This window comes from Talpa occidentalis, unplaced genomic scaffold, assembly GCF_014898055.3.
Source record: "Talpa occidentalis isolate TD23 unplaced genomic scaffold, MPIMG_talOcc4v2.1 talOcc4.16, whole genome shotgun sequence".
NCBI lineage: Eukaryota > Metazoa > Chordata > Mammalia > Eulipotyphla > Talpidae > Talpa > Talpa occidentalis.
The window spans coordinates 55,870,930-55,890,292 of NW_023601653.1; positions in this window are offsets into that span (position 1 = coordinate 55,870,930).

The window sequence follows — 19,363 nt, forward strand, 5'->3', positions numbered from 1 at the left end:
GGGGTAAGTAGAGAGAGGTTAGCCCTAGTGTACAAACTTGTAGTTCCAGATCAATAAGGCTGAGGAGCTAGAGTACAGCATGGTGACTACAGATGATAGCATTGAATAGTAGTGGTTGAAATTTGCTGGGAGAGTACAACTGAAATATTTACACCCCAAAATGGGGGATGGGTACTGGTTGTGTTAATTAAGATGAGAGGATCCTTTCACAATGTGAATATATATCAAATCACGCTGTATACTTTTTTTTTTTTTGAGAAAAAGTTTCTTTATTGTTTACAAGGTTATTTCTGAGTTGCAAAAATTCAAACTAGGTTGCCCAAATCAGAAAGAAAGCTAGAGGACACTTTTTTTTTGCATCCGTAGTATACTATAAGTAACTTGCAATTTTGTCAATTATTCCCTGATAAAGCCGAAAAAACATAAAAAGGAAAAAGGAGAAAAAATATATGACAACTGAATATGTATTTCAATATGTAAATTATTGGCTCCAGAAGAAGACAAAATGGAATTTTGTCTAAATGCCAACTGATGTGAATCCCAAGAGAGAGAAAAACAGACTGACACAGGCGTGGTTACTGGCTGCTTAAAAACCACCCAAAGTTTGCTGAAATGGAAGAGAATTTGGCCACAACACAAAGCAAAGATAATCCTTCCTGAATAAGCATAATAGTTTCAGTTAACCTGGAATAAAAAGGGGGAAAAGGAATTTTAATATTCCTTTAGAGTGTCAAGGGACTCAAATGGCAGACAACACTGGAGCCAACCTCTTGCTTTATGTCTGATCACGAGGCTGTGAGCAGCTGTACGATCGAGTGGGCATCTGCTATGGCCTTCCAAGAGCCTGCTCTGCCTGCTCTTTGCATCTCTCCTAATTCAGTTAGAGATGTTACACTTGACATAGATGTCACTTGACATAGGCTGTGATAAGAGTACTTACCCACAGAAACCTGTAAATGCTACAAATCAGTTTCCTTCCCCCAAAGCGCCAGTTGCTAAACATTTATCAGCACACCACTGGCTTTTAGGCTTGTTAACCTGGGGTAGGGGACAGGGCTGTATTTTTCAATTACTGAATCATCCTCTTGTGAAGAAGAGAGTAGAATGCACTGGGTTTCCATTTTTAGAAAGCATTTTGGCAAAATGGTGACCTCTACCTCTCTGGTTCTATGCAAGACTGAAAGTTTATGCTGGTTAGGATGACTTTTGAAAGTGGGTTGGGTCAGACTGGCAATTAGTGGGACAGAAAGCAGCAAAATAAAGTCACACAACTAGTCTCCTGGAACAGCCCCCAGGAAAAATGTGTCAGTTATTTGGGAAAAAGGGGCTATAAGAGACTAGATCAAATAGATAAAAATGTGCCCCAGTAGGAAAAGAAGGAACTGTCTCTGTCATGTTATCTATTTACAAGAAGGCTTTTCTCTTTATTTCATTATACGTTCCACTGAAACTGAAATGTAAGTGAGGTTATGTCATAATGTGGGTGATGTCACAAGGGGAATGTCAACCCATAAAGATGTGCAAACTCATTGTAACATTTTCTGCCATCCCCTTTCCCTTCATGGTCTAGCAGACAAGAGAGCAAGGCCATCCGCACAGAGGAGGTTCCACCCTTTAGCCAATGCAGGAATCTGCAAAGCATCTTTTCACACCCAGTGTTGACCAAGAAGCTGGATAAAGAAGATTTAACAAAGGGCACTCCACCATTGCATCTCTGAAACATATTCTTTAGAATGAGAGATAAGGGCCTCCCTGGTGGCCTAGGGCTTAAATCTCAGCACTATCACCATAATTGTTTAATCCTGGGCCAGGGAGGTGACCCACAAGGTGCAGCAGACCTCTCCTGTCTCACAGCTGTTCCCTGCTCCTCCCCAGCAGTATATTTCAGTGGACCTGCCTATTCTGCTCCCTACTTTGTCTCTGGTGAATTCTCTCACCCCCTGCACCTCTGGCCTAAACCCTAGTTCTTCTATACATAAATAAATCTTAAAAAGAAAAAGGAAGAGATTAAATGCCTTCCACTAACATCAGCATGTCTTTAGTTCAGGACAATTTAGAACTAGAAACTGCCTTGTCAAGAATAATTAGGCTGTCCGCAGCCTCTGCAGCGCCAGTTGAATCCCCAGCCACCGGCGAGGGTCCCACAAAAAAAAAAAAAAGAAGAAGAATTAGATTCTTCTTATAGAATAACTATAAGAAAGAAAAAAATCAAAATCAACAAACAACTATGAACCAGAGACACTCTTTTGGGTGAGGGGGGAAAGAGGGATCGGGGTCAAAATCGGGGTTGCAATTGTATGGGGAATATAAAAATAAAAAAGAAAGAAAGAAAGAATATAATAAGACTCTTACTTACAAATTAAAATAAAGAAAAATTGATAGTGATAAAAAAGAATAATTAGATTCTTAAAATCAATGACTTACTGTTCCTATTTATATAAATTCAAACTCGTGTTTATCAGAACAGCTCTGTTGAGTACTTTCCAGATTAAAATATTTACTTTGATTATCTAATTCTTTATATAACTATCATTGAGATTTTCTTTCCAGTTAACAGATGTGACAGAGTGACAAGGATAATTAAGGAATATGGATAAGAGGCCATTAGATATGGTAGCAGCTATGATGGGTGCTAGAAATACATTTTTTATTATGACATTATTTCGCCCTGTATTATTTGATTGTAGCACCCTGTCTATGTAAACCCCCAGAGTGAGGTGAATTGGGAAAATCACATTGTAAATATAACTTTAAGGGTTGTCTTTTGTCCCTTCATGCTCACTATCAATATATCATGTCTTTATGTTCTCCCCCTGGTTAGTTTCTTTCTTTCTTTTTTTTTTTTTTTTTTGGTGGGACCCTCGCTGGTGGCTGGGGAACGAACCGGCACTGCAGAGGCTGCGGACAGACTCGCAGCCCAGCGCTCAACCGCTGCGCCACCAGGGGAAGCCCTGGTTAATATCTACTTCTGAAGAAAGAAATTGTGCAAGATATTATAGTGACTAGTTAAAAATTTAAGGTCAAACATCTAAATGCATAAATTGTAAACACTTCAAAGAAAAAATAAAACTAAGCATTCAGAGTTCTGTTATAGAAGCCATTTCTTTTTCTGAAAAATGGCATGGTTTAAAATAGATGAGTTTTCCTTAAGACATACAAAAATATGCAAAGAATATGAAGAAATATTTATCTAAATAACAGCAATGGTAGCTTCAGTCAGTTTAACTCTGTGCTAAAATAAGTAAAGAATTATGGATTATTAAAAAGAAGTCACCCTAAAATGATGTGAGATTTTCTAACAAGCTGGAAATAAAGCATTATCTAATTCTCCAATCCCAAATTCTGAATTCACTAAATACCACTAAAGCTTTAGTTTTAATCATATTTCTCTCATCCCAATTCAAGCCTTTTTAGGAAAGATCTTTTAAATATTCCAGAAGAAAAGAACAATTCTTTACCTGAGTGTTTACTTCTTTCTTCTTGGACCATGGCCTGAATTTGGTTTGGGAAAAAGGCACAGTTCAGATTTTTCCACAGGCCTTCTTGACCTACACAAGTTGCCTTGCTATAAACCAAACCCCTGCAGCTTTCCTAGCCTGGCAAAGCTGGGAAAGCCATAAATATTTTTGGCAAAGCAAACCCTAAAATAAGACAAGGTTTTTTATTTCCAGATCACATAACATTGGTTAAAGTGGAATACAGAGGCAAATAGTTAAAACACATTTTTAAGGCAAGTATGTGGTGATATAGAAATATTTCTCCTCTAATCCATGTCAATGATTTAGTTGAAGTTTCAGAATTCCTGGCTCTATACGCAATGACCTTACAGCAGATTACAAAGGGCACTAGACTCTGTGAGATGAAAGGAAAAATGGCTGATCTGCCACTGGCCTCTCAGTAACTCAGTACTGTTCTAGGCATGAAGTAGCCCTAGGGTAAAGCATTCTCCCTGACATGTGGTTTCCAAATTTTACTGCATTTCAGAGTCCACTGGAGGACTTGGTTGGGCCTCAGGTATTAGGTTTCTGATATGCTAACTAGGTTGAAAGGTGGGCCAGAATTTTTGTTTTTATACCAAATTCACTGGTGCCACTGATTTTGCTGGCTCCTGGATCACACTTTGAGAACTGTTGTATCAGACTGACTTGGCCATCACAGAAACCCTTCAGAAACAAAAGAATCTCAGGATCCATCAATACTGTAATTTCACACCGTATTGACAGTTGACCTTTGAAATATTGGGATTTGAACAAAGACAGTCCATTTCTATGCATATTTTTTAATTAAATATAGTTGACCCTCCATATCCACATGTTCACAGTCAACCAACCCTGAATGCTGGTTAGTTGAATCTTCAGGACTCAAAGCCTGCAGAGAGCGAGAGCTCACTAAAAGCATTTGTGGATTTGGGTGCAAAGGACGGTGTCATGAAACCAGTCCCCCAAGAATGCCCAGGGACAGTACTAGTAAAGTTTTTTTTAAGAGTGAGGGTTGGTTCCCCTAAGCCCCAAGTTGTTCAAAGGTGAACTGTGCATGTGTGAAACCCACTAAAACCTTGTAGTAGTTACTTATTTGGCAGTAATCATTTGTGCCACCAGGTTCAGAAATAGAAAGTTTATGTAGAGAAGTAAAGAACAAGTCACATCCCAGCACGCATGTATTTTCCCCTCTTCAAAGGCTTCACTACCATTCCCCAAATGTCCTGAATTGCAAATAACCACAACTGATAATTAGTATGCATTGAGCACATCTGGTTCTTTTAGACAGTTTTTTCTCAGAGTGGTCCCATTTTCTTAGATCATCTATTGGGCTTGCTGTAAATATAGCACAATACAGATTTCTTAAATGTCATATTACTTCACACAAGAGACAAAGCAACCCAGGATAATAAATGGGAACATAATTTATGTTATTAATGTATGTGGGCAGTGAGGCCCCTGACAGACGGTTTTGTTTTCCCCAAGTCCCCTCTACCCTGCCCTAGGAGAGGATTCCAGACCTTGACCATCTGCTGGCCTGTTTTAGTGAGACTAGCTCACTTCCTACCACTTCGTACTTGCCTTGCCCACATACTTGTGTTTTGGCCAATGGCACATGGGCAAAAGTAATCAATATAGATCATGGGGTCCACCATATCCTGCTCTTTGCCATCAAGCTGACATTTCCGAGTAGAGGATACTGATCAGCCTGGTTCTGGAATTAAGAAGATATAGAGCAGAGTCCCAATATCTGTGAGAAAGGAACCTCTCTTTTTCTGAGCCCCTGAGATTTGGAATTTATTTGATATGGCATGCTAACTTAGCACAAGGACAGCAGGAATAAGTACAACAAGTAAAATAAGAGAAGCACTTTAGTGACTGCCCTTATTATTTCTCCTTTTTCATGGAGAAAATGGGAAGATGGATAGAATTTACAGTCTATTTGCAACTGATAAATCTGAGCCCCAGAGAGGTTATCTAACATTGTGTGCTAAATAAATGGGCTATTATAATTTTTGAGAAAATGGAAGAGAAATAACAATAATTGAGTACCCTGTTCAGGCGATATGTTGGTCCATGAGGTTCACCGAAGTGTAACAAGCAGGCTTTAGAGACCTGTTAGAGGTCTAAAATTAATCTCTGCTGAAAACTGGCTACCTCAAATTTAAAACTGAGTTTGCTTAACCAGCTAGAATTGTCATCATACAACGAGTGTGAGAAATGAACCAGAGAGATGCAATGAGGCCTCCAGCAACTAATGCCCAGGTCCTCTAACCATGTACAATCAAGGTGAAAATAAATACAAAGCTTACTGCTACAAAATATTTGAATCAAATAACTAACTACCTCAATCTAATTTTCTGTCCAGCAACATAATTTCTGTCACCTATACCCCCATTTTTAGCTTCTTTAGGAGAAAAGAGCATTCCTGTTAGGCGAAGGTGAGTATGTAGTTCAATTGTTCTTTTTCATTATAATAGTGATGGAGGACAAGAATAGAAAAACTGGAGCCTCTTTTCCAGTTTTTCTATTCTTGTCCTCCATTGTTAGGATTGCTTTTTAATGTTTTCTAGCATCTTTCTTACTTTCTTTTTTTTTAAAGACTTATTTATTTATGCATGCAAGAGCTGGGGTACAGGTTAGAGGTGCGGGGTTGAGAGGATTCACCAGAGACAGAGTGGGGAACTGAACAAGCAGATTGACTGAAATACACTGCTAAGGAGAGCAGCAGGTGTGTCAGGAGAGGTCTGTGTGCCATGTGGGTCACCTCCCTGGCTAGGGACCAAACTCATGCTGCCGTGGCTGCCGAGAGTTTCATAGTGCTGTGTCTTAACCACTTGAGCCACCAGGGAAGCACCCTCTTTCTTACTTTCTAATAACACACAGATTTTCCTTTGGGGAATAACTAATTCCTCCTCTTAGGTTACACACTCAAAGTGGGGTTGGTATCCCCTTTCACTTCAGGACTGATAAACATGAATCGGCACACCCTCTCTCTCTAATCTGGTGATTGGTTCAGAGGTGGCATATGGCCCTGTGACAACAAGATGCAGAGCAGCTAGGAAAGAGAGGCTCTTCCTCCCACAGTGGATGTGAAGTCTGGAGCTCCCCGGTTTACTCAAGAACAGAGACCAAGCCTCTGAATCCAGCATGTAGCCAGAGTCAATCCAGACAGAAAATGAGCTAATTGTGATTCTGTTTGAGCCTCTATATCAAGTCTATGAAACCTCCAAAAGTGTTTCAGTTATTTCAATCATCAAATTCCTTTGTGCTTAAACCATTGTGATATCAGGGGCTTTATGACCAACAATTCTAAGCTACAACGCAGTAAATTAACAAAATTGGCACTTTCAGTCCCTTATAAACTTAAGAAAATGCCAAATCCGGGGGACAGACAGGAGTATTTTGGCTGGGATATCCGAATTCGAGCCTCACTAAAATGACCAAGGAAAGTCACCTGTGAGGCTTATTAATAGCCAACTGTTATCCTCTTTAATTACAAAGTTGTCAAGCACCCAACTTCATCCTTTTTCTCTACAAATGATTGGAGTAATTTTATACTGTTTTATTTTAGGGGTGAGCTCAATGGAGAAAAGTCCCACATTCAAGATATTTGGCTCCACACACAGATCAGTGGGTCCTTAGCAAGCCACCCTGTTGACAGGTGTCAAAGTCTGTGTTCTTGAAAGCATGCTGCCCTGGTACCTTCAATAGGGGTTAGAATCATGCTTACAAGGTGCTGGATTCAGATTCCTCTCCTTAATGACATCTAGAAGGTTTTCTGATCTCAAAATCCTAAAAGAAACAATGGTGGCATGACAGCTTACTTACATGAAGGATAAAGATACACAACCAGCCAGAAATAATGTTGAGTAGAGTTTGGAAATATTTTTTTCCTAATTCTATGTTATTAGCTCAGTAAGACAGTAAAATGGGTCTGTTCAGTCACAGCCAAATAAATGCATTTCCTTCATCTGTTGTCAGTTTGTCATCCCTAGTACTTCTGTACTAGGATAACTGCTTCTTTGTATCAAATTCCTTATTACTAAGGGTAGAGAACTTAGTTTCTATCTACAGTGACTTTTCGGATTTTAATATAGAGTCTTCACAAACAGTTATACAGTCCAATACGAAGGCTGTTTCACTCCTGGCTGTCAGCTAACTGGCTACTGCTAGTATTAATTATACCCGGACTGGCTTCTGTCTCTATTTGAGCAGCTCGGCCACTTTCTGTTTTCTCTGAGTGCTCTTTGTCTGCTGCCTCTGTGTTCTGCCAGAACTGTAGCAGTCGCAAGGAGGGGGGTGTATATTCTACCGCTTTTGGCTGGAAGAATAAATTCCAGCTTAGGTCCAAGTTGAAAATGAATCCCCCACTAGGCAAAAACATGGACTCTACTATGCTTCCTGTGTATCCCATTAAAAACCCCTTTGGCCAAAGCAGCCTGAAGTTTTACAGTGGGACCATTTCATGTTTAATCACATATTCTACACCAGACACCATGGGAAATACAAAGGCAAGAGGTCATGCTTCCCATATGGAGAAGTAAAAACCCTAACATGCATGGGAGACAAGACTGGTAGACACACAAACAACATCCACACATCTTGACACTGATACAACACCACACACACACACACACACATGTCTATATGTATGTATATGCAACATTCTATATATACATATATGTATACACTGTGTATATATGTGTGTTTATATACATCTAGACACTTATAAATTTATGATACTGTTAATTATTGGTGAGATGAAATCAAGGTTAATTTTAGCCAGGAAAGACTTAAAGGAGCAAGATGAACTTGAACAGTGCTTTGGAGGGCAGTGTGGAGTTGAGCCATTATGTGAAGCTGGACTGGCCAAAGGAAAGATTCCTTGAGCTGAGTACTAATATCAACTTAGTTTTAAAAAACCTGTTCCAAAAATCGCCTTTCATAATGGAGGCCACATGTGTACCATAAATTCTTCCTCTTTAATTGCTTATCTCGGCCCTATAAAGCTCCAGCCTGTATATTTCTGGCATTCACATGGTGATAATCAAACATTTCTAATAATGCATTTGTCCAAATCTAACTGAACAGTGGCATATATTTTAAATGTTTCCATGTGTGAAAAATCACTAGGTTCTTTTAAAAGTTTCAAAGAATAATCCATGTGCAAGAGTCATCAACTAGGCAATTCTATCAGTTTTCTAACTGTACCCATAAGGGTGCAGTTTTCTTGGTTTATTAAAGGATCTGCTTGTTAGAAGCCTTTATTATAAATCCAGTCATTCTGTAAATATTTCTCTAATGCTTTTAAAATAAATAAGACCCAAACTTTGCCTTTAAGCACCAATAAAATGAGGAATGCATCAAAGCAAGGAACTCAAAATAAGGCTCAGCAAGGCTATGAGTTCTACTGTTCAAAGGCATCGGGAAATGATGCAGGAAAGGTACAATATTTATGTCAAGTCTATCTGACCACAGCTTTAGATCAAGTTTGAAAAAAATTTCCAGCCAGTTACCACTGATATTTTGGAACGTGTTCCTTTACTTTATTTATTCCTTAGACTTATTTATAAATATTTTCTGCATCACACATGGCCCTTGTAAAAGTGAGAATATCTCGAGAGTCTGCTTTATAGGCGTACAAATAAAACACACACAATTTATTTACATACAATTATTCTACTGGTAAGTTCAAAAAGTAGTACTTTGTACTTCATGATTTTAACATGACAGTCTGATGTTATTTGACCAAATGCCTTTATCAAAACAGCATGGTGAGAGACGTAAGGGTGAACTTGCTACTCACTGAATCAAGAAATGACTAATTATTCATCATGCTGAGGGAATTCTCCCAAATACAAATGCATCTTACCAACCTAGTACTGATTTCGGCATCAACCTCTTCCTTGTTTCTCACGATGCAAAATTGCAAATGAGTCATGTTAGGGTGCTTCCTATGAGAATTATTTTTTCTCAGTAAGCATGAACGCCACACACAGCCTCGTGCTTTTTTCCTAAAGTTCACAAAGTTTTTAGCTAAGATAGTCTTACTAAATAAGCTGCTTTTCATTGACTCTAGTGGAAGACATTTGTTTTTTAAAAATATATTTTCAGAAAGCATCTGGTATGTTATGTCAGCATCTAAATGGAATATAATGGTATTAATATAACATTAATTTAATTAATAACAATATAAAGTTGGAAACAAGTCATAGCAAATTTAACAATTTTTTTCTCTTCCTTCCACAGTTACCAGTATAAAGAGAATTTTCAATAATCAATCAGAGATCACTTTAAGAAAACTAAAATACTAGCTTTGGGTATTGATTAGCATTCACATACCTCACCACAGTTCATCACAATCTGTGATATTCTGAAACATAATAAGTGCTTCAGTAAAATTTTTTACGTTCAGAAAAAGTTTTAAGTCATTGATTACTGACAAGTATAATCAATTGTGTAATAGATCTAGACACATCTCAGGGACATATAAAATATATCAGTAAAGTTAATTGATAGGTCCATTCTTTTTAAAGTTTTTTTTGACGTGGAGCCTACATGTCTCCTTTATAGTCAGTACACACTGTTAACAGACTCTTACCAAGATATTCTAGAGATACTACTTAATGACAGTTGCTGTCAAACTGCAATGTTTCTGTAAATTATTACCAAATGAAATACATTACAGATTTTCTATAATAATGGACTATTGGGCACTGATCCATATAGGTATATCTTAAAAGGTGGGGTATAACAAAGGGACAGTCTTCATAAATTATCCCTTTTATGTGCTTAGCAACACAGGCAAGTGAAGGTCAATGCTTCCACCTCTCTGGACTCTCTGTCAGTAGCTCACCCTCTCATAACTTCCCTTCCTTTGGGAAAAGCTCAAGATCATTCAAGTGCTACTATTATTAAGTGTAAGTACTCAATAGTCTCTCTGTACAAAGGAAGTATGTATTAAGTTTTGAAATCAAGACTCTTTCTGTAATGGCTATAGAGCACTAATGTAAGATTTCTCTTGAAACTGAAATCTCTTTCCCATTCAACTGTACCCTTTATTTTTAGGTGTTTCAGTTTTCTAAAGTCCAAACTTCTTACGACTTTATCTAAGATTATCCATGTGTACTGATGAACTACCAGAGCAACTAACATATAATAAATATTGTCAAAGGACCAATTTTAAAAGGAAAGACACAATTCATATAAATAAAAACGAACACACAGCACATATTTAATTCCTGATGTAGTAAGGGAATCACTAAAATGTTACTAGTAATTCAAAGGAGGGTTTAAAGAACCATACCTATGTAGGCAATAGGGAATGCTGAAGTGAATTTGTAAATGTGATGCAAAAGTAGACTATCCCCAGGACAATAATCAAATGCATTCTACCAGTAACGTTTCATTTGTATTTGTATGGATAAGAATCACTTGCATTGTTATCAGTTTTCTAGAACTTAGAGAGTTGTAAAAAGTTAGAAGAGAATAAAGGGTGGTGGTAACTAAATATGTGCGCTAAACAGGACACCCACTGTTGTGGGCATGGTTCTAAAAAGCCCTCATGTTTCTACCCCCTGGTGTTTATTCCTTTGATTATCTTATGTTACTAGGTAACAGGGATTTGGCAAATGTAACTAAGGTTACTAATCAATTGACCTTAACATAGAACGATTATCCAGATGGGTCCTACATAATCACATGAGCCCTTTAAGAGCAGATTTTTTTTTTCTCCTGCTGCTAGCAGAAAGGGGAGCCAGAGACGTGAAGCATAAGAAAGATGTGAGCTGTCATTGCTGCCTTGAAAACAGATGAGGCCATGTGAAAGGGATCTGAGCATGTCTTCTAGTCGCAGAAGGCGTTCTTCATTCAATAGCTAGGAAGAAAATGGGCACTTTGATCATGGAACAGACAAGAAGCAGATTGTGCCAACAACCCAAATGAGCTTGGAAAAGAACTTTTCCCCAGAACTTTCAGATGACTACTCAGCCCAAATGATACACTGAGTTCACCCTTGTGAAATCCTAAGCCAAGGACCCACTCCTAGTGTGCTGGACTTCAGATTTATAGATCTCTGAGGTAATAAGTGAATGTTGCTGAATTGGATGTTGTATATTTGTATACAAATATTGTATATTTTGGATATTAACCTCTTGTGTGACCTATATGGTTTATAAACATCTTCTCCCCTTCAGTGGGCTGTGTTTTGGTCTTACTAGTGGTTTCTTTGTCAGTACAGAAGCTGTTTACTTTGATGCAGTAACATTTGTTTATCTTTCTTTCTGTTGCTCTTGATATTGTAAACAAATCCACAAAGATATAACTAAGATCAATGTTGAAGAACTTATCAATAGACTTTGTTTTATGTATTTTGTGGTTTCGGACCTTATGTCCAAGTCTTTAATCCATTTTGAGCTGATTTTTGTATATTGTGAAAGACAGTCATCTAGCTTCATTCCTTTGTATGTGACTGTCCAGTTTTCCTAGTAGCACATGTTGAAGAGACTTTCCTTTTGCCCTTGTATGCTCCCGGATTTTTATCATAATTATACATGATCAACAGATACAAGAAAATGTGGTTTTCCTGATTTTTCATTATGGAAACACAAATCAAAACCACAGTGAGATTTTACCTTATACCTGTTAGAAAGAATGTTATCCAAAAAAAGAAACAAGAAGTGTTCATGAGGATGTGGAGGAAAAAGAACTCGTGTGCACTGTTGGTGGGAATAGAAATCGATGCAGTCACTATGGAAAACAGTATAGAGGTTCTTCTAAAAATTAAAAATAGAGCCACCACATAATCCAGCAATTCCACTTCTGGGTATTTATCTTAAGACTATGAAAACAGAATTCATTAAGATCTATGCACCCCTATGTTCATTGCAGCAGTATTCACAACAGCCAAGACATGGAAACAGCCTAAGTGCCCAGTGATGATGAATGGATAAAATGTGATATATACATATCACCTGGAGATAATATAGAATATATATATTCCGCATTATATATATATAATATTATATATTTTATATATAATATATATTATATATATTATATATATAATGGAATACTAGTCAACTATAAAAAAGATGAAATCTTACCACTTTGACAAGATGAATATACCTTAAGGTGATTGCTTTACGTGAAATAGATCAGGAGAAAGACAATGTGATTTTACTCATATTGGAAGATAGAGAAATAAAACAAATGAACAAAATCAAAACAAAAATGACTCCTTAGGTTTTGACAACTGAATGGTGGTTCCCAGAGGGGAAGAGGATGTGTTCTAGGGGAGGAGAGGGTTGAAACAGGTATTGGGCTTGACTGGATAGTGGCACATGGTTAACTAGCTATTTGGTGGTTGGTGTGATATGGTATATGCAGTTTGTTGAATTGTAAAGCTTTACTCCTAAAATTTAGACAGTGTTGTAAACCAATTAACCTCAAGGGGAAAAAAAAATGTTTATTCATCAAAAACCCCATTATGTTATTTTAAGCTGCTAAGTTTGTGGTAATGTATTATGTAGCGACAGAAAATTAAAATGTACATGAGTCCTTTCTGCCCATTTTGCAAATACTTATCACAATATTAATAAGTTTTGGTAACAACCATTATATATTATATTAGCAACTATAGTAACAATTATTCATGCCTTGGAGACTTTCCCCTTGAAGTTGGTATTAAGTTTTCTATAAGAAAACTTCAAAGATTTGGAGACACAAGGTCATATTTGAGAGATGAGTTGAAAGTGGAAGAACGTCTAATTTTATTAGATGTACTGTAGATGGAATCCACAAAGGGAGCTGTATGGGGCCCACATTCCTCTTTACTCTCTGACCATGGTTTATAACTTAATAAGCACTGCTTTTAAGAGTAGCTGACTAGCAGACTTTCTAAACACTGGCGTGCATTGATAAATACTTTTCTTTCTACAAGAAAGGCACTTGTGAACATACTGACTGCAGTCCTCTCCTGGGGAGAGAGCAGCTGACTTTCTATCACCTGCAGAAGCCTCGAAATGAAAGCATAATCATTTGTATTGAGATTCTGAATCCCATGCGCCAGGCTTGAGGGTTTTCACCCTGGATTGGTTGGCCTTTGGGAGCAGGAAAACAGAAAGAGGAAATGTCCATGTTTGAGCTGGCGTGTGTCAGGCACTCTCCGTCCAGCACTGACAAGTCCTTGCTGTTGGATCCCTGCAGCGGTGGGGCAGTTTGTCTGTGGGTTTTACCATAAACCAAGGAACTATGCCGCATGCACAGGGAATGTTAAAGAACCACAGAAAAGATGAAAAAGTTACAAGTATACAGTCTTACTGATCAATGTGTTTCATTCTGATGTGGCTCCCCAGCTCTGGGGTAACACAAGTTAAAACAATTTCCATGTATATTTTAAGTTCATCCTTACATTTTTGTAATTATATTGTAGTATGTCTGGGGCATTGTGCAGCATCTTTTGAAGAGGGTGACTATATTTTCTCTTAGACAGAGTGAATAAAACTAAAAATCATTTTGCTAACTGATTACAACTCTCATTTTTCTTTTTTAAGGCTGGGAAACGTTATTTTCAATTTCTTCCATGAATACACAGCAATGTTCATGAGATACAAGTAATTATGAGTAAACTGTTGGTACCTCAACACAGCCGTTTCAACCTTCGGAAATAAACCCAGAGAGTTGCTCTACTTTTTCATGGCATGTTTTTAAATACATGCGCCATAGAGGATGTATGGAATCATGCCCAGTGACAGACATTAAATACACACAGATGCTCCTCACTTTATGCAACAACTGTGCTCAAGAAAATGTGTTTCTGAATCACATATTCATAAAATAGGAACCTTTCAAAATGCAGGAGGGGAGGGTTCTATTTCAAGAAACTGTATTGATTCACTTTATAGCACAAATCATCATTTCCTGATATTATCTCTCTCTGTGGAAAGTATTGTGCCAGGTATAGAAATGTTAAATCAGGAGAGGCAAAATCAAATTTAAGAAATAAGACTTTGAAAGCAGAAAGAAGTTTTAGCTATTTCAAAAACACGGTGTTTAGAAAAAACTACATTTAATACAGAGTATCATTATTTTTACTCTTTATTGGATATTTCGAGAACTTTCAGGATGGTTCTCCACCCACCCATGTTTCCATTCCAGAAAGCCCAATTTGAAATCCTTGGCAAGACTACCCATTCTTGCCACTTCTGATGATGTTAAGTGGAAAGATAAGCCAGGAAGAAGGTATAATAAGCTTACCTAGGTCTAATAAGAGAGTTAAAGTGGAAACATTTCTAAACTAAACTAATCATGACCAAAATTAATCCTATGGCTTCTTTTTTTATTTTAGGAAAAGTATATGCAACACCCATATACATAATTGTATTATTCCATTTTAATTTTAAAATGTGCTTTTCTAAAAAAATAACCTGTTCAGACAAATCTGTGTGTGTTAGTTACCAACCACTGCTGAAACAAATTATCACCAATTTAGTGGCATAAAACAACACAAATTTATGATTTTATAATTCTGGAGGTGGTCAGAAGTCCTAAATCATTTGCACTGGGTTGACGCTGAAGTGTCGGCAGTACTGGGTGACTTCTGAAGTCTCAAGGAGAGAAGCCCTGGCCTTGCCTTTTCCAGCTGCTAGAGGCTGTCTGCATTCCTTGGTTCAGGGCCTCCTTCCAGGAATCCTCTCCAACTTCTGCTCCCATTGCCACATCTCCTACTCTTCACTGACCCTTCCATTTCCCTCTTACAGAACTTTTGTTTGGCCCTGCCTGTCTATCAGGCTATTCTTACTCTCTCAAGAATTTTAACTTAATCACACGTGCACAGTTTCCTTTGCCATGGAAGGAAATACAGTCACATATCTGGGAATTAGGTCCTGTCTATTGGCAAAAAGAGAGCACATCCAGAATCAATGAGACTAATTAAATCGCTGCAGTTTAAAGAAAGCATTTATGTATGAATGATGACATTTTGAAGCCATGTTTGCCTTCATTCTTGTGTTTGGGGGAAGGTGGTTAGAACATCACATAGTTCAACCAGATTGCTTTCCACGCATGCACTACCAGACAAATCGAGTAAAGTGTTTTTGAGAAAGTAAAGATCAGATTTCCTTTTCCAGGATGCTCCTGAAAGCAGCAATGGTCCTGGGAAGAGACACGAAGCCTCTTCTTATCCAAACACTACCCACAGATTTTGATTCCTATGAACCTGTTTAGCAAAAGTCATTTCTTCCTTTTTCTCTCCAAGTATTAAAATTAAATAGTATTAATAAAGATATGCATAACTAAATGCTTTTTGCCTCGTACTTGTTTCTCAGTAGATTCTTAGATTTCCATGAAAACCAGAACCACATCTGTCTTAATCACCACTCTACTGTGGGGACTAATAGAGGGTATAGCTGTAGCATGTAACAATGTTAGTGACTAAAGGGGAAAGAAAAACGGAAGCAAGGGAGGGAAGGAAGAAAGAGGCAAAAGAAGCACTCATTTGGGTCTGGTTAGGAAATGATATATAGGTGCACATGAAAATAAAAAATGAGCAAAAGGAGGCAGGATGCCTCCAGAGTTTAAAGCCAGAGCCAGGGACACAGCAGGCAAGGTCTGCTAGGCAAGCATCCACTGACTTAATTTCCTTTATCAGGAGTCTGGTCAATCCAGTTCACAGGTGGCACAACCTCTGTAAGCATTTTTCTGGCCTCCAATGGAGAGAGAAAGTAATTGTGAATTGAACCCTTGGGATAAAAAAGTCCTCCTAGGAAAAGACAGAACAGCCCAGAATCAGTATCGTCTGGCCCGGCTCTGACAGAGCAGAATGGTGTCTGCTTAGTTTTTTTGTTCACTGAATGTAAGCAAGTTGAGAGTATGGATGGTCATATATCTTTGAAATTTGGCTTCATAAATATTTAACAAATGAATCATGGTGAAAGGGATGCAGGCCAGAGTGGAAGTAAGCCAGGGAATAAGGTCACAGAATCTCCAAGGGCCAGCTACGTGACTAGCAAAGTCATCGGCTGTAGTCATGGAGAAATTGATGCTGGCTTGAGTCTCTCAAGATAAGGAGAGGTTACTCAGGTGATGAAAGAGAAAGGAGTGTTCTTTTCAGACCGAGTAGGCTATACAACGGAGGGAAGGTTCGAGAAACATAGCTGCTCTGAGAACTACATGTGATCTGCAGTAAGGGCACAGGAAGGTGTGGTTGGGCTGATGAGCAGCCACAGGGAAGTGTTGAAGCTGGGAGAGTGTGAGTCTCATGCTAACATCATATTTAAGGTTAATCAGGCAACTGACATGTCTGGATCACCTTCCCAGCAATGGACTTACAAAGGGGTGAAACTTGGAGATATTTCTAGATGAAGAGAGAGGTCATTGCAATGGCTTTCAGAAAAATCCTAAGCACCTGAGCCAGAGCACTTCAGGGAGTATTTCGAGGGGAAGAAGGTGGTTAAGTTGTATATCCAAGCTGGAGACAGAGACAAAGTCCTCTCCCAGGTTTGAGACTGCAGAGTTTCAGTGATGCCATTCACCAAATCAGGCAAGAAAGCAAAAAGAGAATGGAGATGTGGGTGAGTGAGTAGATGTCATTCAAATATTTTAAGCATGAGGCACTGCTAGAAAATAGTAACAAATGGCATTAGTGACTCTTCTCCGAGTGTTCCACTGTGAACTTAAAATAAGATGATGTATGTAAACAATTTTGGGGAAAGCACACAATGTCACCATATGCATTAGGATTGATGTGTTATTTTACCATCTTTTATCAGTACATTTTTTCAGATTATTGAAATAATTGTATTAGCTACTGCTGTGCTATTTATTTAGAGAAATAAACTATACCTACAGTAGTAACTTTTTTCCTACCCTTTTTGTTGTTTAGTATGAAATAGGTCACATAGTTGGAACTGAATCCAAACACTTGGTAGCCACTTGTCAGATTAGGTAAGGGACTTCTTGTTTCATTTGTTTGCTCAACAGGTATCTTTCACCATCCTGCCAAAGCCAAGCTCTGTTCCATGTGCTGGAGTCAGTGTGCTGGACAACTTAGATGAGCATAGAGCCCACCCCTGAGAAGAAAGAAGCCTCAGGAAAGCAGGACAGAGTTCTGGGGATAGAGAAAATTGGAAAGGTGGTCTAAGCAGACCCTGTGGAGGAGGACATGAGACAGAGTTGGATGGCATCAAGGAGATCTGGAAGGACATCTGGGAAAGTGTATTCCTGGGACAGGGAAGAGTAACCAGAGAGAAGACAAGTTCACCAAGTTTGAGAAATGGCAGCAGGGTCCAGGTGACAGAGGGCATGAGAGATCGTCTGGGAGGTGTCCAGGAGCCAGGCTGGAGGACTTAGCAGTTGGTGATCACGCGGGTGTGGTTCATATGGATCCAAGAGCAGGCAGAGTTGGACTGACCTGGCTTCATATTTTGCAGGCGAGTGTAAGAGAGAAGAAAGGCTCCTATCCATGGACCAGACATGAGAGGGAGTCCAGAAGACAGAAAATAAATGGCTGCTGATTGATAAAGAAACATGATCATAGCAAAGCAGATGAGATCCCCTGGACAGAGAAATGAGAAAAGAATAAAAGCAAGCAAAATAGTGCAAACTTCTGCAACAAGAGCAAACAGAATCAACAAATGCAAAACCAGGTAGACCAGGGAAATGAATTGAACCATTGCCTCAGATCACTGGAGGGAAGTGCATCCCTGACCCTCTTAGGACTGGCCTTGTACTTGGTGCAGAGGCCCGACTACTTTACAGGTTTAGCAAAAATGCCAAGAGCATCTGTCTAAATATAGCAAAATTCAACTAACACAATCTGGATCTGGGAAGCAACAGGGAACTTAAAGCACATCAGCTCTGCCACAAGAGACACAAGGGAAGAAAAACACACTAGGAAGATCAGGCTTTATAAAGTACTCTAACCCTTGAACAGCTCAGCTTGTAATGAAGAAGATCCACTTATATACAGTTCTTCCAGTCAACAGGGAAAGCAAACCTGAAGTTTCTATAAACGCAACAGAGCACTGTCAATGTATTTTCTCTTTCTTATGATTTTCCTAATAACGTTTACTCTTCTCTAGCTTACTTTATTGTAAGAATACATACATAATAATGTAAAGTACAACTAAACTGTTAATAAACTGTTCATGTTATCAGTAAGGCTTCCGATTAACAGTGGACTATTAGTCATTAAGTTTTGGGCAGTTTTACATGGATTTTCCACTGTGTAGGATACGAGGGCCTCTAACTGTCATGTTGTTCGAAGGTCAACTGTACTTGAAACCTCCCCTGATATCAGAAAGGCCTCCTTGGTGGCACAAGAGGTTAAGCACTGCACTATGAAGCAATCCTCTGCAGCATGAGTTTGACCCCCGGCCAGCCAGGGAGCAACCCACATGGCACAGCAGACCTCTCCTGTCTCGCCCGCTGCTCCCCTCAGCAGTGTACTTCAGTCAAACTGCCTGCTCTGTTCTCCACTCTGTCTCTGGTGAATCATCTCACCCCCCGCATCTCTGGCCTGTACCCCAGCTCTTGTATGCATAAATAAATAAATCTTTATTAAAAAAAAAAAGGCCCTCCCGAGAGAAGCCCGTGAGGGCCCTGCTGACACCTGCCTCCTTCCTGCCTCTATATCCTGTCTTGATTTTTGACATATGTCATCCATTTACGCAAAGCCCTCAACTCCCACACACAACTCTCAGTGATGGACAGCAGTGGGGATGCAGAAAATGCTAAAATATTTCAAATCAAAAAAACCAATAAGGTAAGAGTTAAATTTACATCAGACTTCTCATCAACATGTTTTTATGCTAGACATTAATAAAATGATGTCTTCAAATTATGATGGAAAAAATACTGAGTCTATTTATATATTCCCAACA